At 40.1% G+C, this 24,498-nt stretch overlaps 1 pseudogene; it reads left to right on the forward strand.

Moving 5' to 3' along the window:
• LOC116898386 overlaps window positions 1–10,665 on the forward strand; it is a 66,415-nt pseudogene extending 55,750 nt beyond the window's left edge.
• The last annotated feature ends 13,833 nt before the right edge of the window (window positions 10,666–24,498 follow it).

A 24,498-nucleotide genomic window follows, 5' to 3' on the forward strand; every position in this document is an offset into this window, starting at 1 on the left:
GTTACATCGATCTGTCCCATGGAGTAAGCTGATTTATCATCTCCCAGAGAAATAAACTCTTTGTTCATCATTGATAAGGGGGTTTCTTGACTGTCACACTGGTCCAACAACTTCCAGTGCTTCATTCATTGCTACTCATAGGAGCCTCATATACAGGAACATGGTAAAAATATTTACCATTGGTCACTTAGAAAAATCATGTTTTTTACATTAAGGAAAGGTTCCACATCTCGCTTTAAGCAGTTGAAAGGTAAATATTGACAGGCTAAATCATCAGTCATGAAGGTGCAAACCCAAACTACCCATATTGAAGGGGATGAGGCAGAAGCTGCTATTGATTTAAAGCTAGTTTATATGAAGGAATGAGATTATTTTGTTCCTCTATCTTTTATTTGTAAGATTATAATATAAGCTCACCATTTCTCATTTCTCCCTCCCAACCAACACTCTGACATACACCTTCTTGACTTGAATGAGAATATCTTAAGAGCAAAGCAACAAAAAAGAAAGAAAAGAGGGAAAGAAAGAAATCGTTCAGGAACACAAATAAAAGGCCAAATTACTACTCAAATCCCAGACACCTTTTATCTTTCTTCTCGACTATTTTCAGTCTGTATCTTTTGTCCCCCGGGCTGTAAGATGGGAGCTTGCCTGTAGGAACCAACGTTTGTATCATAAATGAGAAAGGAACAGGGTAGATGGCAATGGGAAGTGATAAGAGTTTTCCTTTTATCAGGAAAATTACAGCTTTCCATGAACTCTTCCTTGTGAAATCAGGCCTTCCACCTCCCTGTTTGGATCAGTTTCACCTGGCCCTCACTGCAAGCACGCCTGGGTGTGTAGCACGCCTGGGTGTGTACAGTTCTACCAGTGTACATTGCTATCCAAATACTATGGCACATTGCTTCATAAGCTAAGACTCAAATGCAACCAGCAGTGCTTGCCACAGACCATATTTAAATTTTTAAATAACCAACCACTGACACTTAATACTCTTAAATTTTTGAAAATTAATACTACAGAAATATTTTCATTTTTAGTATTTTGTACAGTGTTATACAATATGTTTGGTTATTTTTATTTGTATACTGAAGTAATTTTTAACAAACCACTTTATTTTAAACTACCTTGAATATTGTCAGAAATTAGATCAGAGGTAGTATAATAGCTCTGAGTGTAAAGGCATATTTACAATATAAAAAAAAAGTGATGTTTTGTGTTACAACAAAAATGTAAAACTTCTGTGTAGAGATTGTTAAATGACCTTTAAATTTTCTTTTACCATTTAGCAGATAGGAATAATAGACACAATCTTTTGCAAATGACAGGACCATTCTCCAAAAAATACAACTTCCCCCTAAACCAGAAAATGCAACAGGATCAGAAATAAAACAGAATGGCAAGAAGATAAGGCTAAAACCTGAGGCCAGCTGGAATACAAGAACCGAGGCAAAAAAAAAGACAAGGATGTCATTTTATGGGTATATCTGAGAATTAAAATCCCTCCCTGAAATCCGCTTCACAAGATAGCACATCAGGCTAGAATAGGAATTTTTGTAGAAGACAGGTGCAAAATAGTTCAAGGCACCCCTAGATTGTGGCAAAATTTTCCACCAAGCTATCAATGTGGTGTATGAGGAAGAAGCAAGCAGAGTCTCAAATCTAGATTAGGCAAATTATCTTCTAGCATGGTGAATCATGTGCGGTATCCTCAACATCACTAAAGGACAGCAGTCCTAAATATGTTTGTACACTGGTGGACCCCATAGGCTAAAGGATGAGAAAGCCACTAGGCACAGACAGGCCAATGTAGAGAAGTATTACCAGTTCGATTTTTTGTGTCTGGTCCAAAGAATTGAAAATAAAGGCTCACATTGATTTGCAAATGAAACTAGATAATGTTGGAGTAAAGCAATGTAAATTGTGTGTGTGTGTGTGTGTATGTGTGTGTATGTGTATATGTGTGTGTATGTGTATATGTGTGTATGTGTGTGTATGTGTATATGTGAATATGTGTGTTTATGTGTGTATGTATGTGAGTATGTGTGTGTATGTGTGTATATGTGTGTGTATGTATATGTATGTGTATATGTGTGTGTGTGTATGTGTATATGTGTGTGTGTATGTGTGTGTGTGTGTAAAATCTTGAATATATATTTGTAATAGACAGCATGCCACTTGATTGAGAGTATTCAGCGATCTCAGCATACCTCTTTATAAGGCCTAAAGGAAGAAGAGGTATAGTTAGGATGGTTTTCAGTTTTGATTGACAGATTGGGTTGTATAACCATTTTTATACTATGTATGTCCCTTTTCTGAATAAATCTATGCTTCATTTTAAACATGCCACACTCTGTGCTAGCAAAAATTTAGATGAAAGTGTTTTCCATGAAAAGCTAGGTGAGTGTATAATTTCTTCTTATTGCATATACTCTAAAATAACTTTTATTCCTGTCCAAGCCTTCTCTCCTTCATACCTGATTGGTTACATTGGGAATATAGTGAAATAGAACCTATATAAATACGATTGTTCCAGCTCATAAATGTCAGTAACTCCAACTCCAGAAGGTCCAAAATTCTCTTCTGGCCTCTGTGGGTAACTTCACTCAATACCACACAGCCTCCAAATACTCATGTACAAATATAAGAATAACATTTATTTGTCAAATATAATTGTTGTCACAGAGGCTCAATGCTGAATTTGATAACCCTTTCCAGTTCTTTCTGAACACTGACTGGCTGGTTCAACTCAGCTGTTGTAGCACAAACTCCACTCCAACCTGACCAATTCAATCTGTGTTCTTTCAGTCTCTCACAGAATTGCTCTGTTTGGTCGCAAACTAAGTGTCCATTTGTTCTAATCTTCTAGTTACTTATCACTCTCTACATTTAACTATCTCTGATGACCTGTCCTAAACTGCATGAACTCAAAAAGAAACTTTACTACAGTGAACTCACGTCACTGACTTCCAAATGACCGACTCCCTATCTCCCTTCCCTGCTCTTTAATAGCTTGTATTTCCTGTGCTGTTCTCCTGAGAGTTGAATGTATTCTATCTCTGAATCTTTCTGTCAAATCTTTTCTGATTCATCACTTTGTCTGCCCGTCAATTAGAAATAAATTTCAAACCTGGCTCTTTTCTCCTACTAATTAATTTTACTTTAAAATTTTGTGCCAAGTGTGTGTCTGCATTCCAGCCATAGCAGTTAAAGTCATGTGTTATGTCTGCACTCCAATTGAAGTCATTGGATATTATCCATTTTCAAAGCAGCCATGTTGCTCAAGTAAAATTTCTCTACACACAGATAATTAAAAGTAAATGCAGAACCCAAGCCCTGAGCAGGTCTTAGATGCAGGCTTTGCACACATTACCATAACAGCCAAAGGAAGTCCAACTGAAAGGTGCTCTAACAAGCCCATGATCATAGGTGAGGAGGCCTCAAGATTGCCACAATACCAGAAGTAACTGGGTTTCACAAGATCCAGGGGCACAGGAATCCGTGAGCAGCCAGTAGCACATGTTCCTTCCTGTCTGAATCTGCACCCTGATCAGACCTGTGGTGTGCTGCTCAGTATCCACTCATATAACACCTAGAAGAAGCCCAACTGACACATGCTCTGAAATGCCCAAGATTACAGGATGACTGAATCACAGAGGAAGCTAGACACGCAGGAGATCAGACACACCCAGGAGGCTCTGACACACTCAAGATCACAGTTGAGGCCACGATATAAGACTTGAGCTTTGTTCAGGGTGATAAGCATGGATCATTCTACATGCCAACTTCCAGTTGAACCAGCACCATTTGTTGAAAATGTTATCTTTTTTCCATTGGATGACTTTAGCTCCTTTGTTAAAAATCAAATGACCATAGGTGTGTGGTTTCATTTCTGAGTCTTCAATTCTATTCCACTGATCTACCTACTTTTATCACTATTGCTCTGTAATAGTGTTTGAGGTCTGTGTCATCCATTCTATGTGAAATTATTTATTAAATCTATATATTTTAGCAAGTACTTTTACAAATGAAGCATTTCCTTATCCTTTAATCACATGTATAATATTTAACATAAAACTTGAAAACATTGGGATAGGCAGAATTTCAATGGAGATAAGAGAGTTGATTTGATTAACAAAGAAAATGTCTTCTGTGAAATGAAATAACCTATTTTTGTTGTTGTTGTTGTTCTCCTGGATCCTTTTGGGACCCTAAAATTATTTTTTTGTGTCACTATTCTATAACAATACCTACATTTCTTTTTTTTTTTCATCTTTATTAAATTGGGTATTTCTTATTTACATTTCAATTGTTATTCCCTTTCCCCATTTCCAGGTCAACATCCCCTTAACCCCTCCCCCTCCCTTTCTATATGGGTGTTCCCTTCCCCATCCCCCTCATTACTGCCCTCCCCCAAAGAAGCCTGTTCACTGGGAGTCCAGCCTTGGCAGGACCAAGGGCTTCCCCTTCCACTGATGCCCTTACTAGGCTATTCATTGCTACCTATGCAGTTGGAGCCCAGGTCAGTCCATGTATATATAGACTTTGGGTAGTGACTTAGTTCCTGTGAAAGACCCCGGCTTAGCAGCAGTAACGCCATTTTGCAAGGCTGTACTTAAGATGACTGGTTCAGGGAAAGGTCAGAACACTGAGAACACAGCGGCTGCCAAGCAGGATGTGTGTGGTTGAGCGCCTGACAATGAAAAAGAGGAATGTGGAAAGCCCCTGGAGAGGTCCCACACCCAGGAAGGTGGCTTGGGAACTTGCCCCTGGGCTGAACGCTCGCCATATTAGAATTCACCAATTATATCCCTGTAACCATGCATCTGCTTCTGTATGCTTGCTTCTGCTCCCCAGAACCCTATAAAAAACCCATCCTGGTTTCCACTGGGCGAGCCAGTCCCCCGAGTTGACTGAAGCACCCACAGGTGCCTGTGTACTCTGACAATAAACCAAATCCTCTTGCTGATTGCATCCTGTGGTCTCAGTCTGGTCATTGGGCTGGAGGGTCTCCTTCCGGAGGGAAAGTTCTCTCTGAGAGCTTTTCCCCTGGAAGCTCTGATTGTTGGCATTCTTGTTCATATGGGGTCTCAAGCCCTTTCAAGCTCTTCCAGTCCTTTCTCTGAATCCTTCAACTGGGGTCCAGTTCTCAGTTCAGTGTTTTGCTGCTGGCATTCGCCTATGTATTTGCCATATTCTGGCTGTGTCTCTCAGGAGACATCTGGTTCCTGTCAGCCAGCACCACCTTTTTTTTTTTTTTTTTTTTTTTTTAATAAGCAAAAGGTGAGGTTTATTACGGAGATCTATTATAGGGATCTCCGGGCCGACACGTATCCCATGCAGGGGACAGAAGTGTCGACCCTGAAACTCAAAAGTCAGGGGTTTATATAGGGAAAGCTAGGGGGTTTGGTGTGGTTACACACAATTGGCTATTCTGGCGCGGCTATAAGTGATTGGCTCATTCAAACATGGCAGTGAGATTACAGCACAGCAGAAGAGTACGTGCTGACTGGAGCGTACAGGATTTTAGAAGCCAGGGGCTTATCAGGGTTTGAAGGACATCTGGTTAAAGTGTGACTCTGAGTAAGCTGGGGGAGGTGCCCTTCTGCCAAGTGGTTTATGAGTCAGTCTTGATAGCTTGGGCTGGTTCCTGCATTCTTTTTCTTTATCTTTATGGCCTGTCAGTCCTGGCTGCAGGGCGGGCCCTGCCCTGCCTGGACAGTGTTTAGCCCTGAGTCTGTGGATTTTGAAACTTATTCAAGAATCTTTTTTTTTCTTTTTTCCAGAGCTGGGGACCGAACCCAGGGCCTTGCGCTTCCTAGGCAAGCGCTCTACCACTGAGCTAAATCCCCAACCCCTTAATTTTATATTTTTAAACCTTAAATCTGTATAATTTTCCTTTCATTCCCCTCTTCTTCCACTAAGTAATTCTAATCTTAGAATTTTGATATAAGTCTCATATTTGGTCTCACCAGTTGTCCTAACTGACTGGTACTGTTGTCTCAGAACCATCAACCGCACAGCACCCACTCAATTTTTAACAAAAGCAATTAACCTGTTTGTCACCCAGGGGCCAAACACTAAAACCAAGAAAATTATTAGTAATGGCCCAACTATAGCAGAGAGTAGGGTAGTCATCCAGGGAGACCGAGTGAACCAAGACTCAAACCAACCTTGTTAAGGGTCTTTATCTTTTTGTCTTACTAAGTCTTTAGCATCAGGATTCTAATCTAGACACTATCTGAACCTACATACAAAGGTCATGACTGTCTTTTAGAACTTTTAAACTTATATAGGTTAGGCACAGTCCCAAGAAGTGTTAGGAATACTAACATATGTAATGTTACATCATTTGTAATAGAAATCAAGCCTATCTCCACACCTATCCTGATAGAACCCAGGGCAAACATGAAATCTTTGTTTCTAAAGCAAACTCTTTAAGTGAGCATTATAGCAACCTCCCAGTCACGTCTCTGAAGTATCCACTTATCCGATATGTAAGTCTAGGGAGCTTTTTGAAGATCTGAGTGTCCCTCTAGATCCCAGCTCTCAGCCCCAACAGCGAGTACACAGCTGGTGAGGGCTGAGACTTGACGGCTGTCAGGGTGGTCAGCAGCACCAGGTAGAGTTCTTTCCAGCGAGGCTCGAGTGTCTGGGCTCAGTGTCGTCGTATGTAGCCGAGTCTCCAACCTGGAAATGATGAGATGTCTCGGGGGCCCCTGGGGCATAGGCTGCTGCCAGCTGTAAGCAGATTTCTTTCTGTATCACCTGTAGGTCTTTTAGCCTGGCATACAAATCATTATTACTATGACATGTTGGTTTAATAACATCATCTAATACAGTCAGAGGAGCTGAGGCCCCATATAAGATCTCAAAGGGGGTAAGGCTGAATCTGGAAGGGCTATTTCTTGCTCTGAAGAGAGCAAGAGGGAAGGAGTGCCACCCAGTCTGCGCCAGTCTCCATGGTCAATTTGGTCAGGGTCTCTTTTAGAGTTTTATTTATTTACTCTATCTGTCCTGAACTTTGAGGTCTGTAAATACAGTGTAATTTCTAATCGACTCTAAATACTTGGCTACACTCTGGCTTACCTTGGCAACGAAAGTAGGGCCATTGTCTGACCAGATTACCTTGGGCACTCCAGACCTGGGGAAGATTTCTTCCAGTATCTTCTTGATGACTATCGAGGTCGTCTCTTGCTTGGTGAGGAAAGCTTCTATCTATTCCTGAAAAGGTATCTACAAGCACTAGGAGATACTTGTGACCATATTATCTCAGTGAAGTTTACTTCGACTTCTCACTAAACTCTCTAGGTTTCTTTGCCCTGTTTGTTTACTAAGCATTCACTTACTGGCATACCTTATACTTTTTTACTGTCTCTCTGGCTAAAATCTTAAAGTCTATTACATACACCTTAACTACTTGGACAAACTTTTTATCTCCTAAATGAGTCCCTTTCTGTATTTGGCAAAGTGATTCTTTTGTTTGTACTCTGGGGAGTATAGCTTTCCCCTCAAGTGTGTCATTGTACGTTTATCTTTTAAGCAAGGTGGGCCTTTTCTTCTATTGTATATTCTAAGTGGGGCCATCCCTTTAGTCCAATCCCAGTTCCCAGTGGCTGTCTCTTGCAGGCCTGTAAGCAGGATAGGCTCCTGCATAGCCATTCCCCAAGCCACTTTATATGCTTTGTTACTGCCCCATGCCACTGAATCTCTTCCTTCCTGATGTTCTGGGCAATGAATAATACTCACAGTTGCTGGCTTCATCAGGGCATCCAAGAGATGGCAAAGACATCTGTAGCGCTGATGTGCTAGGGGGTTAGGGTTCAGCCATTCCAGATGACATTGTGTTGTCCACCATGGCAGCACCCACTTATCTCTGACCTTCATGAAGAGAACTGTTCCCATCTGTGGACAAGGTAGCCTCGGCTTTCAGCAGGGGTCAATCAGCCAGTCGCAGAGGTCTTTCCTCCACCCATGGGCTTCTGCAAGTACTTGACACTTGTGCTATGGTAGTTCCAGGTCAGGACTGGGTAGCAAGGTAACCAGATTGCCCCCAACTTGTGGAGAATCTAGTCCATGGCAGCTGACCAGTGGTCCCATTTTTTTGGACGTTCTATTCAAAGGCAAAACATCAGCCACTCTATAACAGTTTAAGTCCTGGATTGGGTGATAATTGTTAGTGCCCGGTTGGCAGGAGTGATGTGTTCCAGGCAGAACAGCACTAAGCCACACATCTCCCAGCATCAGGTACTGGTGCACTGAGACAGGTCTTAAGCTCCACATACACAGTCTGCAGATATTCATACACATGCCTCACCCAGCCATTTCAGCACACGCAAGCCATTTTGGAGAGCAAATTTCTCATGAGCAAGGGATAGGGGCAGTCAGGGATGACCATGAACTAGTTTACCTGGCCCACGCCAAGGTCTACTGTTCTTCGGGTAGTCCATAAGTATTGTTTGTTGCCAGTAGCCCCCTGTATTCAAGGTCTTTGGATACTGGCCCACTGGAGCATAAGAGCACGGAGGGTTGGGTCCCTGTATCCACAAAACAACTAGGCGGGCTTCCCTTCTATCTCTGTGCATAGCCAGCACTCTAGGACCAAGAGGCTCTCCAGTGGCCCCTCTTGTTCTTTCTGGGGCAGTCCCTGACCCAGTGTCTTTTTTTTTTTTTTTGCATTAGGCACACCGATCTTTAGCCAGGAATTCTCTCCTGTTGCCAGGTACTCTCTTCCTAGGTTCCCTAACTACTGTGGCCAGTATATGTTCCTCTCTTGTCTTTTATCTCTCTTTAGCTCTCTAATTTCCTCTTCTTTTGTCTCTTCTTCCCTAGCTTCCTGCTCTTTTTACCTCTTTTTTTCTTTCAACCTTATTTTCTCTGTAACTTATACTAACTCTCAGCAACTTAGCTTAACCCTTTAAATTTCTGTAACTTTCTCTTCATATCCTTTCCTTATCTTAACCAGATTGGTGGGACATTTTCCAGCCACTCGGAGACCCACCCTCGGAGCCTGGGGGCAGACCCAGGAGCACTCCCTACCTTCAGGGGTATTGAAGTCAACAGTCAGGAGTGAGGGCCTTCCATACATGTCTGGAACATTCTTTCTGGCCTCTAGTAGGATTCTGTCTTTTCTCAGTGATAAAGAAGACCTGTAACAGTTACTAACACGCACCTCAAGTGGGATGGTGAGAATACAAGAAGGGAATCTAGAGAATAGAGGTCCACTGAAGAGGACAAATAGCATTTATTCATACAGCTAAACCAGGAGGCCTTTTTTGGACAAAAAGGCCATTGTAAAAATAAGCACAAGCTTTGTCTATGAAACAGAAAAGCGAGCAGAGGGGCAGTCTATCTGTTACCGGCTGTCTCTCTGGACTTAGATTTTCCTTTAAGGAGTACCTCTCTTCAGTGTCAACTTGGTGGCTTTGCCTCTCAAAAGAACCAGCCTCCAAATGAAACTAGGCTCCTAGTAACAACTAATAACAAAAGGATGGAGAGATGGTTAGAACCTGGGTGCTAGATACTAAGCAGCTGACAAAAGAATTGTAACCACTTCACCTGGGGCTTCCTGTCTCTTACATCTAATAAAGAGATTGTTAATAATATAGTACCAACCTTTCACAAAACTATAGCTCTCTCCGTGTCTCCGCATACCAGGACTGCAGTAGTAGTCCTTTACCAAGCTGTGTCACTGGGCTAAAGGCCCATGGAAAAGAAAACATTAATCCTGACCTTGGCCACAGCCAAAGCCTGAATTCTAAATTTTGACTGGCAAAACAAAGTTTTTCACAGTTTGTTGTAGATTCTTTTTGAAACTATTTTAGGGGCTTCTCTGCCCCCCAACCTGGGGGGCATCTCTCTCCTTGGGAAGGAGGCTCAAGAGAAAAGATAAACTCCTGGCAGAAAACAATTTTTTCAAGCAAATTATTTTTTAACTTTTAACTTAAGCACCAAGAGGACCAAGTAAAACTCTTTGACTAACAAAGCAAACAGTTCCATGATTTCAAACACAGTCATCAGTCCAAGATTTCAAACACAGTCATCAGTCCAAATTCAAAAATGAAACAAAAACCAAAAAGACACTCGACAATACCACAGAAAACAAACTAGACAAACAAGACCAAGACAAAGCATCCTATAACCAATTTCCACAGATGCCTGGTACCTTCAGTACCTGGCCCAAATTGCAGCTTAACCTTAGCTGCTTCTGGGATGAGATGGACCATCTGATTCTACCTCCCAACAGGATTCCAGAGTGTCCTCTTGCCCATCCGATGGTCCACCGTCAAAGACAAAGGGGTTGTCACAGTCTGCCCCATGGCAAAGAAAAAGAACACCAAACACAGAAACAGAATACAGACAACAGACACTAACACGTCCAAGCACATTTGTCCGCACCTATATACTTAAACAGGCAGCTGAAAGCGACCTCCGACGGAGTGGGATTCCTCCTCCACTCCTGCCTAGGTAAAAGGAGCACTCCGTCTCCTTTATTCCAGAAAACCACAGTCAGGTCCTCCTGATTGCCCACAGTCGGGCTCTCCCGACTGCTTTCCGCCCATGGAACGTCTTCCAGGGCTGCAGCTTGTGGGCCTGGGGCGTCCCCCCTTCTGCAGCCAGAGGATCCTCATGGACCACAAAGGCAGCTGCACCGAGTGGGGATAAACATCCACTCTCCTAGCACAGGGCAGGAATACACATCCATGCTCTTAACATAGGGCAGGAATACACATCTACCCTCTTAACACTGACCGGTACTAAGACACACACATATACACACATGGCAGAACCAAAACAGAGGCAGACACAGACTGACCAATGCTGTGCTGCTCACACAGAAACACTCAGACAAACATCCAACTCACCTCAAGGGTCTTGAGTCTAGGGTGGTCTCAAGATCCCAGGCGAGCCCCCAATTGAAAAAACCTAGCTCGAGTCTAAGGATGGCTCGGCCCAGGAAACACCGATCACAGACAGAGCCCCCAAATGAAAAGATCCCACGCAGAGAGACCCTTACTCAAGTCTCGGGAAATCGCGGACCCCAGACACAGAGAGACCATTTTGGATGTAATAAGCAAAGGCAAGGTTTTTTACGGAGATCTATTACGGGGATCTCCGGGCCAACACGTATCCCACGCAGGGGACAGAGGTGTTGACCCCGAAACTCAAAAGTCAGGGGTTTATATAGGGAAAGCTAGGAGGTTTGGTGCAGTTACTCACAATTGGCTAATTTCTGGCGCGGCTATAAGTGATTGGCTCCTTCAACATGGCAGTGAGATTACAGCACAGCAGAAGAGTACGTGCTGACTGGAGCGTACAGGATTTTAGAAGCCAGGGGCTTATCAGGGTTTGAAGGACATCTGGTTAAAGTGTGACTCTGAGTAAGCTGGGGGAGGTGCCCTCCTGCCAAATGGTTTATGAGTCAGTCTTGATAACTTGGGCTGGTTCCTGCACTCTTTTTCTTTATCTTTATGGCCTGTCAGTCCTAGCTGCAGGGCGAGCCCTGCCCTGCCTGGACAGTGTTTAGCCCTGAGTCTATGGATTTTGAAACTTATTCTTTTAATTTTATATTTTTAAACCATAAATCTGTATAATTTTCCTTTCAAAAGCATCACTGTTCTTATAATATATATACTACCACATGCTAGCAATGCATCATCTGCCCACTGTAAGCTTTCTGTGGCACTTGCTTCTTATATATTTGTTTGGCTGTCTCTAAGCACCTTTATTCTTTTAGCTGCCATAAATTGAATTCTACGTAAGTTACAGCAGAAAGGAAATCCTACTTGGCGGGCATTCCATTTATATTCTTTTTTTTTTCCCTTAATTTTTTTTTATTAACTTGAGTATTTCTTATTTACATTTCGAATGTTATTCCCTTTCCTGGCTTCTGGGAAAACATCCCTAATCCTCCCCTCCCTTCTTTATAGGTGTTCCCTCCCCATCCTCCCCCCATTGCCGCCCTCCCCCCAACAATCTACTTCACTGGGGGTTCAGTCTTAGCAGGACCCAGGGCTTCCCTTTCCACTGGTGCTCTTACTAGGATATTCATTGGTACCTATGAGGTCAGAGTCCAGGGTCAGTCCATGTATAGTCTTTAGGTAGTCGCTCAGTCCCTGGAAGCTATGGTTGCTTGGCATTGTTGTTCATAAGGGGTCTCAAGCCCCTTCAAGCTGTTCCAGTTCTTTCTCTGATTCCTTCAACGGGGGTCCTGTTCTCAGTTCAGTAGTTTGATGCTAGTATTCGCCTATGTATTTGCTGTATTCTGGCTGTGTCTCTCAGGAGAGATCTACATCCAGCTCCTGTCGGCCTGCACTTCTTTGCTTCATCCATCTTGTCTAATTGGGTGGCTGTATATGTATGGGCCACATGTGGGGCAGGCTCTGAATGGGAGTTCCTTCAGTCTCTGTTTTAACCTTTGCGTCTCTCTTCCCTGCCAAGGGTATTCTTGTTCCCCTTATAAAGAAGGAAAAATTCACATTTTGATCATCCGTCATGAGTTTCATGTGTTCTATGCATCTAGGGTAATTCAAGCATTTGGGCTAATAGCCACTTATCAATGAGTGCATACCATGTGTGTTTCTCTGTGAATGGGTTACCTCACTCAGGATGATATTTTCCAGTTCCAACCATTTGTCTATGAATTTCATTAAGTCATTGTTTTTGATAGATGAGTTATATTCCATTGTGTAGTTGTACCACATTTTCTGTATCCATTCCTCTGTTGAAGGGCATCTGGGTTCTTTCAAGCTTCTGGCTATTATAAATAAGGCTGCGATGAACATAGTGGAGCATGTGTCTTTTTTATATGTTGGGGCATCTTTTGGGTATATGCCCAAGAGAGATATAGCTGGATCCTCAGGTAGTTCAATGTCCAATTTTCTGAGGAACCTCCAGACTGATTTCCAGAATGGTTGTACCAGTGTGCAATCCCACCAACAATGGAGGAGTGTTCCTCTTTCTCCGCATCCTGGCCAGCATTTGTTGTCACCTGAGTTTTGATCTTAGTCATTCTCACTGGTGTGAGGTGAAATCTCAGGGTTGTTTTGATTTGCATTTCCCTTATGACTAAAGATGTTGAACATTTCTTTAGGTGTTTCTCAGCCATTTGGCATTCCTCAGCTGTGAATTCTTTGTTTAGCTCTGAACCCCATTTTTTAATAGGGTTATTTGTCTTCCTGCGGTCTAACTTCTTGAGTTCTTTGTATATTTTGGATATAAGCCCTCTGTCTGTTGTAGAATTGGTAAAGATCTTTTCCCAATCTGTTGGTTGCCGTTTTGTCCTAACCACAGTGTCCTTTGCCTTACAGAAGCTTTGCAGTTTCGTGAGATCCCATTTGTTGATTCTTGATCTTATAGCATAAGCCATTGGTGTTTTGTTCAGGAAATTTTTTCCAGTGCCCATGTGTTTGATATGCTGCCCTAGTTTTTCTTCTATTAGTTTGAGTGTATCTGGTTTTATGTGGAGGTCCTTGATCCACTTGGACTTAAGCTTTGTACAGGGTGATAAACATGGATCGATTTGCATTCTTCTACATCTTCACCTCCAGTTGAACCAGCACCATTTGCTGAAAATGCTATCTTTTTTCCATTGGATGGTTTTGGCTCCTTTGTCAAAAATCAATTCCCCTAGGTGTGTGGGTTCATTTCTAGGTCTTCAATTCTGTTCCATTGGTCTATCTGTCTGTCTCTGTACCAATACTATGCAGTTTTTATCATTATTGCTCTGTAATACTGCTTGAATTCAGGGATAGTGATTCCCCCTGAAGTCCTTTTATTGTTGAGAATAGTTTTAGCTATCCTGGATTTTTTGTTATTCCAGATCAATTTGCAAATTGTTCTGTCTAACTCTTTGAAGAATTGGGTTGGTATTTTGATGGGGATTGCATTGAATCTGTAGATTGCTTTTGGTAGAATGGCCATTTTTACTATATTAATGCTGCCAATCCATGAGCATGGGAGATCTTTCCATCTTCTGAGGTCTTCATCAATTTCTTTCTTCAGAGTCTTGAAGTTCTTATTTTACAAATCTTTTACTTTCTTGGTTAAAGTCACGCTGAGGTACTTTATATTATTTGGGTCTATTATGAAGGGTGTCATTTCCCTAATTTCTTTCTCGGCTTGTTTCTCTTTTGTGTAGAGGAAGGCTACTGATTTATTTGAGTTAATTTTATACCCAGCCCTACTTTGCTGAAGTGGTTTATCAGCTTTAGTAGTTCTCTGGTGGAACTGTTGGGATCACTTAAAGATACTATCATATCATCTGCAAATAGTGATATTTTGACTTCTTCTTTGCCAATCTGTATCCCCTTGATCTCCTTTTGTTGTCTGATTGTTCAAGACCTATATTGAATATGCAGGGAGAGAGTGGGCAGCCTTGTCTAGTCCCTGATTTTAGTGGGATTGCTTCAAGTTTCTCTCCATTTAGTTTAATGTTAGCAACTGGTTTTTGTATATGGCTTTTTACTATGTTTAGGTATGGGCCTTTGAATTCCTATTCTTTCCAGGACTTTTATCATGAAGGGGTGTTGAATTTTGTCAAATGCTTTCTCAGCATCTAATGAAATGATCATGTGGTTTTGTTCTTTCAGTTTGTTCATATAATGGATCACGTTGATGGTTTTCCATATATTAAACCATCCCTGCATGCCTGGGATGAAGCCTACTTGATCATGGTGGATGATTGTTTTGATGTGCTCTTGGATTCGGTTTGCCAGAATTTTGTTGAGTATTTTTGCGTCGATGTTCATAAGGGAAATTGGTCTGAAGTTCTTTTTCTTTGTTGGGTCTTTGTGTTGTTTAGGTATAAGTGTAATTGTGGCTTCATAGAAGGAATTCGGTAGTGCTCCATCTGTTTCAATTTTGTGGAATAGTTTGGATAGTATTGGTATGAGGTCTTCTATGAAGGTCTGAGAGAATTCTGCACTAAACCCGTCTTGACCTGGGCTCTTTTTGGTTGGGAGACCTTTAATGACTGCTTCTATTTCGTTAGGAGTTATGGGCTTGTTTAACTTGTTTATTTCTTCCTGATTTAACTTTGGTACCTGGTATCTGTCTAGGAAATTGTCCATTTCCTGCAGATTTTCAAGTTTTGTTGATTATAGGCTTTTATAGTAAGATCTGATGATTTTTTTTGAATTTCTTCCGAATCTGTAGTTATGTCTCCCTTTTCATTTCTGATTTTGTTAATTTGGACACACTCTCTGTGTCCTTTCATTAATCTGGCTAAGGGTTTATCTATCTTGTTGATTTTCTCAAAGAACAAACTTTTGGTTCTGTTGATTCTTTCTATGGTCCTTTTTGTTTCTACTTGGCTGATTTCAGCTCTGAGTTTGATTATTTCCTGCCTTCTACTCCTCCTGGGTGTATTTGCGTTCTTTCTGTTCTAGAGCTTTTAGGTGTGCTGTCAAGCTGTTGACATATGCTCTTTCCTGTTTCGTTCTGCAGGCACTCAGAGCTATGAGTTTTCCTCTTAGCACAGCTTTCATTGTGTCCCATAAGTTTGGGTATGTTGTACCTTCATTTTCATTTCATTCTAAATAGTCTTTAATTTCTTTCTTTATTTCTTCCTTGGCCAGGTCATCGTCGAGTAGAGTATTGTTTAACTACCACGTATATGTGGACGTTCTTCCCTTATTGTTATTGAAGACCAGCTTTAGGCCGTGGTGATCTGATAGCACGCATGGGATTATTTCTATCTTTCTGTACCTGTTGAGGCCCATTTTTTGACGAATTATATGGTCAATTTTGGAGAAAGTACCATGAGGAGATGAGAAGAATGTATATCCTTTTGCTTTAGGATAGAATGTTCTATAAATATCTGTTAAGTCCATTTGGTTCATGACATCTCTTAGTCTGTCTATGTCTCTGTTTAATTTCTGTTTCCATGATCTGTCCATTGATGAGAGTGGGGTGTTGAAATCTCCTACTATTATTGTGTAAGGTTCAATGTGTGTTTTGAGCTTTAGTAAAGTTTCTTTTACGTATGTAGGTGCCCTTGTATTTGGGGCATAGATATTTAGGATGGAGAGTTCATCTTGGTGGATTTTTCCTTTGATGAATATGAAGTGTCCTTCCTTATCTTTTTTGATGACTTTTAGTTGAAAATTGATTTTATTTGATATTAGAATGGCTACTCCATCTTGCTTCTTCCGACCATTTGCTTGGAAAATTGTTTTCCAGCCTTTCACTCTGAGGTAGTGTCTGTCTTTGTCTCTGAGGTGTGTTTCCTGTAGGCAGCAGAATGCAGGGTCCTCATTGCGTATCCAGTTTGTTAATCTATGTCTTTATATTGGGGAGTTGAGACCATTGACGTTGAGAGATATTAAGGAATAGTGATTATTGCTTCCTGTTATATTCATATTTGGATGTGAGGTTATGTTTGTGTGCTTTTCTTCTCTTTGTTTTGTTGACAATACAATTATTTTCTTGCTTTTTCTAGGGTGTAGCTTGCCTCCTTATGTTGGGCTTTACCATTTATTATCCTTTGTAGTGCTGGATTTGTAGAAAGATATTGTGTAAATTTGGTTTTGTCATGGAATATCTTGGTTTCTCTATCTATGTTAATTGAGAGTTTTGCAGGATCCAGTAACCTGGGCTGGCATTTGTGTTCTCTTTTGGTCTGTATGACATCTGTCCAGGATCTTCTGGCCTTCATAATCTCTGGCGAAAAGTCTGGTGTGATTCTGATAGGTCTGCCTTTATATGTTACTTGACCTTTTTCCCTTACTGTTTTTAATATTCTTTCTTTATTTTGTGCATTTGGTGTTTTGACTATTATGTGTCGGGAGGTGTTTCTTTTCTGGTCCAATCTATTTGGAGTTCTGTAGGCTTCTTATATGCCTATAGGTTTCTCTTTTTTTAGGTTAGGGAAGTTTTCTTCTATGATTTTGTTGAAAATATTTACTGGTCCTTTGAGCTGGGAGTCTTCACTCTCTTCTATACCTATTATCCATAGGTTTGATCTTCTCATTGAGTCCTGGATTTCCTCTATGTTTTGGACCAGTAGCTTTTTCTGTTTTCCATTATCTTTGACACTTGAGTCGATGATTTCTATGGAATCTTCTGCTCCTCAGATTCTCTTTTCTATCTCTTGTATTCTGTTGGTGAAGCTTGTATCTACGGCTCCTTGTCTCTTCTTTTGGTTTTCTATATCCAGGGTTGTTTCCATGTGTTCTTTCTTGATTGCTTCTATTTCCATATTTAATTCCTTCAACTGTTTGATTGTGTTTTCCTGGAATTCTTTCAGGGATTTTTGTGATTCCTCTCTATAGGCTTCTCCTTGTTTATTTATGTTTTCCTCAATTCTTTCAGGGATTTTTGTGATTCCTCTCTGTAGGCTTCTACTTGTTTATTTATGTTTTCCTGTGTTTCTCTAAGGGAGTTCTTCAAGTCTTTCTTGAAGTCCTCCAGCATCATGATCAAATATGATTTTGAATCTAGATCTTACTTTTCTGGTGTGTTTGGATATTCACTGTTTGCTTTGGTGGGAGTATTGGGCTCAGATGATGCCATGTAGTCTTGGTTTCGGTTGCTTGTGTTCCTGTGCTTGCCTCTTGCCATCAGATTATCTTTAGTGTTACTTTGTTCTGCTATTTCTGACAGTGGCTAGACTGTCCTATAAGCCTGTGTGTCAGGAGTGCTGTAGACTTGTTTTCCTGTTTTCTTTCAGCCAGTTATGGGAGCAGAGTGTTCTGCTTTCGGGCGTGTAGTTTTTCCTATCTACAGGTCTTCAGCTGTTCCTGTCTGCCTGTGTCTTGAGTTGACCAGGCAGGTCGCTTGGAGCAGGAAGGTTTGTCTTACCTGTGGTCCCGAGGCTCAAGTTTGCTCCTGGGGTGTTTCTCATGAGCTCTCCGTGGGGGCAGCAACCAGAAAGATCTGTGCCACCCTTTCTGGGAGCTTCAGTGCACCAGGGTTCCAGATGGCATTTGGTATTTTCCTCTGGAATCAGTAGTGTGGGCAGAGTATAGTCTCTTCTGGTTTCCCTGGCGTGTCTGCTCTCTGAAGGTTTAGCTCTCCCTCCCACGGGATTTGGGTGCAGAGAACTGTTTACCTGGTTGGTCCCTTCAGGTACCGGCGGTGTCTCAGACGCAGTGGACTTGCTGCTCCTGTGTCCTTATCCAAGGGAACCCAGAAATCGTATACAGTTTCCTCTTGGGCCAGGGATGTGAGCAGGGGTTGGCAGTGTTGGTGGTCTCTTCTGCTCTGCAGTCTCGGGAGTGCCCACCTCTCCTGGCGGTGAGCTCTCTATCTCATGGGGATTGGGAGCAGTGAGCTGGAGGCAGGGAGCGCGAGATTGTGCAACACCTACCTTTCAATAACAAACATTTTTCTTATTCTCAACTCAGCATTTTGATATTAAAAATTCTATTTAAATAATAAATCTATTCAAAAATAATATATCTATTCATTCCAATTGAATATGGAGTCATCATTTTGTATGCTTGTATAGACATATGTGTGTGCATACACATGCACATACACATATATACATTTATACATCATGTACGTACTTGTAAATGTACACACACAAATAGAGAGAAGTGGTTGAAGTGATTGTCAAACATTTAGCATTTATAATAGATACAATACTCCAGATGAATTCTGCTCATGGACAAAGATGTTTACTATAAAGTACTTCAGCCTTCACCATGTATATATTTGATCAGAAATGAAATGGATTTTATGTCAGTTGTCTGACAGAATTGCTATATAATCCATTGACAGGTTTTGATGGAAACAAAGCTGAAATTGAAAGGTATATTAAACCTACCTTTTTTTTTTAGTCATCTAACATAGGACACTTTTTAAGAATAAATGATATTAGTGTCTTTTTCTTCTGTTTCCTCTCCTCACAGCTTCTTCCTCCCTCACCCTCTTTACTGTTGCTTATTCAAGCAATGCCAAACTCTGCCAACTTTCTCTCTTTTTGAGAATTGTAAAATACCTTATTGTTTTCTACCAGAATTCAAAAGTTATTGGCTCCACTCTTTCTATAACTCTTGGACATTTTGTCTCATGCTTGTTTTACAAAAAGTCATCAACCCATATCAACATCTTAATCTATATTTTCAGCCTTTCTGAGAGGCAGTTAGGAAGTCCAGCACTGTAAACTTTGTCTTCCCTTGTGGCAATGATTGGCAAGGCTTGAACACAGGCTGGCCCTCTAGAAAGGTTATGTGGTCCCCAGTTCACAGAGGCTCTTCCAGCTTGGCTTCATTGTTCTTGGACTGAGGTTGTTTCTCTCATTTATGTTAACAGCATGGCCCCTGTAGGCTTTGGAGTTTGTGACCCCTATTATATAAGTTTCTCTCTCAACTGTCAGCTAAGCCCAATTAACATGTTTACTGTTAAGACAATATCTCCCACTGGTACATATTAATGAGAAATACTTGAAAGCCTTCAAACTTCAACCTTTCAAAGTCTTTTAAAAATTCTAAATGAATTGCTTAAACAGAATATGTGTTTATGTAGTTTTCTCTGATTAATTATTTTCTCTTTAAAAAATTTACATCATAATCCCAATTTTAGGGTTTGCCTATCTTCTAAAATATGTCTTTGGGATCTTGAATTCTAACATAATCTTTCTTCATTTCACTCTGCTATTCTAACAGTCCCTCTCTCTGTGTGTGTCTCCCTGTCTCTGTCTGCTTCCCTGTCTCTCTCTCTCTGTCTCTCTCTGTCTTTGTCTCTCTCTCTCTCTGTCTCTCCCTCTCTCCCTCTCTCTCTCTCTCTCTCTCTCTCTCTCTCTCTCTCTTTTCTTGAATTTTTCTTTTATATTTTTGGAAACTAAGATGCGTCTTAATTTAGAAGGACAGTCTCATTCTGTTTGTACAAAATTCTAAAGTAAGGAGGTTACATGCATGCTAGAAGCACAGCCACAGTATATTTTGTTTCTTTTGTTTTCATGTGTAATGGCATGAATTTACACATTATTTAAAGCTACAGAATACCCGCAATATCACATTCACTTGATAATGAGCCTACCTCTCTGTCAGTATTAGTCAGTGAAGAAACGTGGCACTTTTGCAAAGAGGAAACTGGTGAACTGGATAAGACTGGAAGGCTAACGAGTGAATTAAAATATTTCTTTCTTTTATTGGATATTTTCTTTATTTTCATTTCAAATGTTAAACCCTTTTCCTAGTTTTTAGGTTCCCCTCCAGAATCCCCCTATACCATTTCCCAGCTCTACTTCTATCAGGAGCCTTCCCCATCCACTCACTCCCTCCAAAGTTCCCACTCTACAATGCTAAAATGGGGCATCAAGCCTTCACAAGACCAAGGGCCTCTCCTTGCATTGATGCCCTACAAGGCCATCCTCTGCTATATATGCTGCAGGAGCCATGGGACCCTCCATGTGTACTCTTTGGTTGGTATTTTCATCCCTCAGAGCTCCAGGGTATCTGGTTGGTTGATATTGTTGTTCTTCCTATGGGGGGCCATATACAGCTAACCAGTAACCAACATTAAACTAAATGGAGAGAAACTTGAAGCAATGCCACTAAAATCAGGGACTAGATAAAGCTGCAAACTCTCTCCCTACCTACTCAGCATTGTACTTGAATTCCTTGCCAGAGCAATTAAAGAACAAAAAAAGGTCAACGGGATACAAATTAGAAAGGAAGAAGTCAAGCTATCAGTATTTGCAAATATGATTGTACACTTGTGTGACCCTAAAAATTCTACCAGAGAACTCCTAAACCTGATAAATAACTTAAGCAAGGTGACTGGATATAAAATTAATTCAAACAAATTAGTATCCTTCATCTACTCAAAGGATAAACAGGATAAGAAAAAAATTAGGACAATGACACCCTTCACAGTAGACAGAAATAATATGAAATATCTTTGGGTGACTCTAACGAAACAAGTGAATGATCGGTGTGATAGGAACTTCATATCTCTGAAGAAAGAAATTAAAGAAGACCTCAGAAGATGGAAACAACTCCCAGGCCCATGGATTGACAGAATTAATATAGTAAAACTGGCCATCTTGCCAAAAACAATCTACAGATTCAATGAAATTCCCATCAAAATTACAACTCACTTTTTTATAGAGTTAGAAAGAGCAATTTTCAAATTTATTTGGAATACTAAAAAACACAGGATAGCAAAAAATATATTCAACAATAAAAGAACTTCTGGTGGAATCACCATCCCTAGCCTCCAGCTGTATTACAGAGTGACAGTGATAAAAACTGCATGGTATTGGTACAGAAATAGGCAGGTAGACAAATGGAATGGAATTGAAGACCTAGAAATGAACCCACACACCTATGGTCACTTGATCTTGACAAAGGAGATAAAACCATCCAGAGGAAAAAAGACAGCATTTTCAACAAATGGTGCTGATTCAACTAGTGCATAGCCAGCATGTAGAAGACTGCAAATCAATCCATTCTTATTTCCTTGTACAAAGCTCAAGTCCAAGTGAATCAAGGACCTCCACATAAAACCAGAGACACCAAAACTAACAGAAGAGAAAGTGGGGAAAAGCCTCAAACGCATAGGTACAGGGGAAATTTTCCTGAAGAGAACACCAATGGCTTATGCTCTAAGATCAAGAATTGACTGGAACCCCACAAAATTGCAAAGCTTCTGTAAGGCAAAACACACTGTCAATAAGTCAAAACTGAAACCAACAGATTGGGAAAAGATCTTTACCAACCCTACCTACATTTGATAGAATTTAAGTATTAGCAGTTCTTTATTGCCTGATTACCTGAAACAAAGACTACTGTCTATCACTGACTAAAACATCACTGCTGCTCTTTCTCTGTTCTGTTTTGTTCAATTGATTGAGGAGTTCTTTCCTAACTTTCTTTTTCTTAGAGTTTGTTTTGTTTATGCCTTATCATTTTATATGTAAATTTTAAAGACATGGCTCTTTTTAAATCTTTGTAGGATCATCTCACTACAGAAGCATGTACCATGATCTTACAGTTTTATGCTTTCTATTTTTAATAAAGAAAGCATCTACTTTTAAAATTTTAATTAAACAATTTTTTACAACATATGTTCATCTTATTTCTCATCTATCTACTTCCAGATTCTTTAACTTTGCTATTCATGCAAAATCATGTTTTCTACCTCTTTCAATAAAAAAGAAAAAAAGGCAAAAAATAAAATGAAATAAACTATTAAAGAAAAATGTCAACAAAATAAGAACACATATTTTACAACAAATAACAACAATGAAAAATGAAATAAATCTCTCTCTCTCTCTCTCTCTCTCACACAAACACACACACACACATACACAAATCCATCTTGTGTTGTCTAATTATTCCTGTTCATAGAGCCTATTTTTGATTTTAGGCCTTATGCACAGCATATTCCATGTGAGTTTTCCCCCATATTTTGGATGATATAAATTACAAATAGTTTATTTGTGAGGTGTGTTTCTTTTAGTCCATTTTCTTCTCTTAGTGCTGAGATTTTTGTCTGTTTTGTACATGTTTTCACAGTCTCTGTAATTTCTTATGTGACTACTTCTCTTGCAGCTTGAAGACATTTTAGCCTTGAATTCATCCACTACCCATGGGTCTTAAAGCCTTACTGCCTCCTCTTCTATGTATATCACTGAGCTTAGAGAAGTGGGTTTTTATTAAGACTTCCCATTAAGGATGAGTATTCCAATGTTTTACTCTCTGCTTGTTGTATAGTTATGGCTTTAACTACCATCTACTGAAAAAAGAACCTGGTCTAATGAAGTATGAATAGTATAAGAATATGTCATTAGAGGCCATTTTATTGCAATGGTTCTTCAGCAGAATAGTAACAGTATATTTTCCACCAGGGCCTATGATATACCTAGTCTTAGAGTCTTGTCTTCTTTTGAAATCCTGTATTGGTTCCATCACATGGAGTGGGCTTTATATTCGATTAAAAGGTTTTTGTGAATTCTATAACATCTGTGCTACTATTGCACCAACATGTCTTGCATGCAGGTTGCTTTTGTAGGTCACAGAGCTTAATGCTAGGTGAGAGTTTTGATTGAATTCATCTTTGGGTAGCAAGCAAAGTATTTTCCAGCACTATGGATACCTTACAGTAGGATTAATGATTGTAGATAGGCACCACCTTGCTCTGCTCATGTTTGATGACATAAGTAAGTGACATCTTTACCTATGGAGTTTATTCATAAGGACACTGAGAAATATCAATTGCCTGTCAGGTTTAGGTTTGGTAGGAATTTGGGATCCCTTCTTCTGTGTGACTCATCAAGATATAACTCATTCCTTGTATGGGAAACTTTTCTCAAAGGCATTAGATGTATAGTTGGGGTATGAGTGTTCCCGTTATATAAGCGGGTTCATTTGAATTCTTTTCATATATGTGTATATTTTAGGAAGCTTCTACAGTAGCAGCATTTGACTTTTCAGAAGGATTTCAGTGTTGGTTTGTTCTTCACCTATTACCTAATTTACTCTGCACTCTCATTTCTACACCCATTAGATCCTCAAATTCTAGTTTCCCTTTTAACATTTATAAGACTATATCCCCAACCCCACTCCCCTTTGGATGTTCTTCTCTCCCATCCATTATTCTTTACTAGTTTCCTAATCTCTGTGGTTATTTAGATTGAAACACACATATATCTAAAACTTAGAACTAACATTCACAAAAGCCTGTTATATTTCGCTTTTGTGATCCTAACCAGCAAGGGTAAATGTTTCTACTTTTACCCATTTCCCTGAACATCTTATAATTTCTATTTTGTTCAGTCAAATAATATCCCATTTTTATGTTTCACAGTTGATGGAACTTTAGACCATCTCCATTTCCTGGGTACTACGAGAAAGAGCAGCAAGATCATAAATGAGAAAGTATAAATTCTAAGGGTAGAAATCAACTCAAATTGCCAGGCTTGAATAGAATGTATTTTGCTCTCTAAGTGTTTTAGTCCAGTCCCATATTTCTTTTGTTTAAGCACTGGCTATTTTACCTACTGTGATCTTTTCAAATTTATGAATTAGAGGTCTCTGGATAGAGACTAAATTTCAAAGTGCCTTTAAATTTTACCTGCTGTTTCTCAAACACTAAATGTATGAATAATCATCTGAGATAAAATAAATACAAAAATGAAATGATATATGATTTATCAGTCTTACTTGGACATAATTTACTAGGCTGACTGGTAACATTGTATTCATAGTTTCTAGACCTGATGGGTACATTTGAATAAACTCAAAAGAGAGTGAATACTTCAATGAGTTGTCCTGTGGTATCCATGCATATTTCTTGGGGGTAAAGTGATTGTTAAGTGATTAAGAGTGTTTACTTATCTTCCAGACATCCCAAGTACACTTCAGGTAAGAAGTCATACAACTGCCTGCAATTTCAGCTCTATGGGATCTGATTATTTCTTCAAGCTGCAGGCACCTGCACTGATGTGCATTTACCTGAGCCCCCCACATGACACACACACAGAGTATTAAAAATAAAAGCAATTAAAATAATCATCAAGAAATTGTAATTTCACTGAGTATAGGG

The sequence above is a fragment of the Rattus rattus genome, chromosome 4 (genome assembly GCF_011064425.1).
Source record: "Rattus rattus isolate New Zealand chromosome 4, Rrattus_CSIRO_v1, whole genome shotgun sequence".
NCBI classification, from domain to species: Eukaryota; Metazoa; Chordata; class Mammalia; order Rodentia; family Muridae; genus Rattus; species Rattus rattus.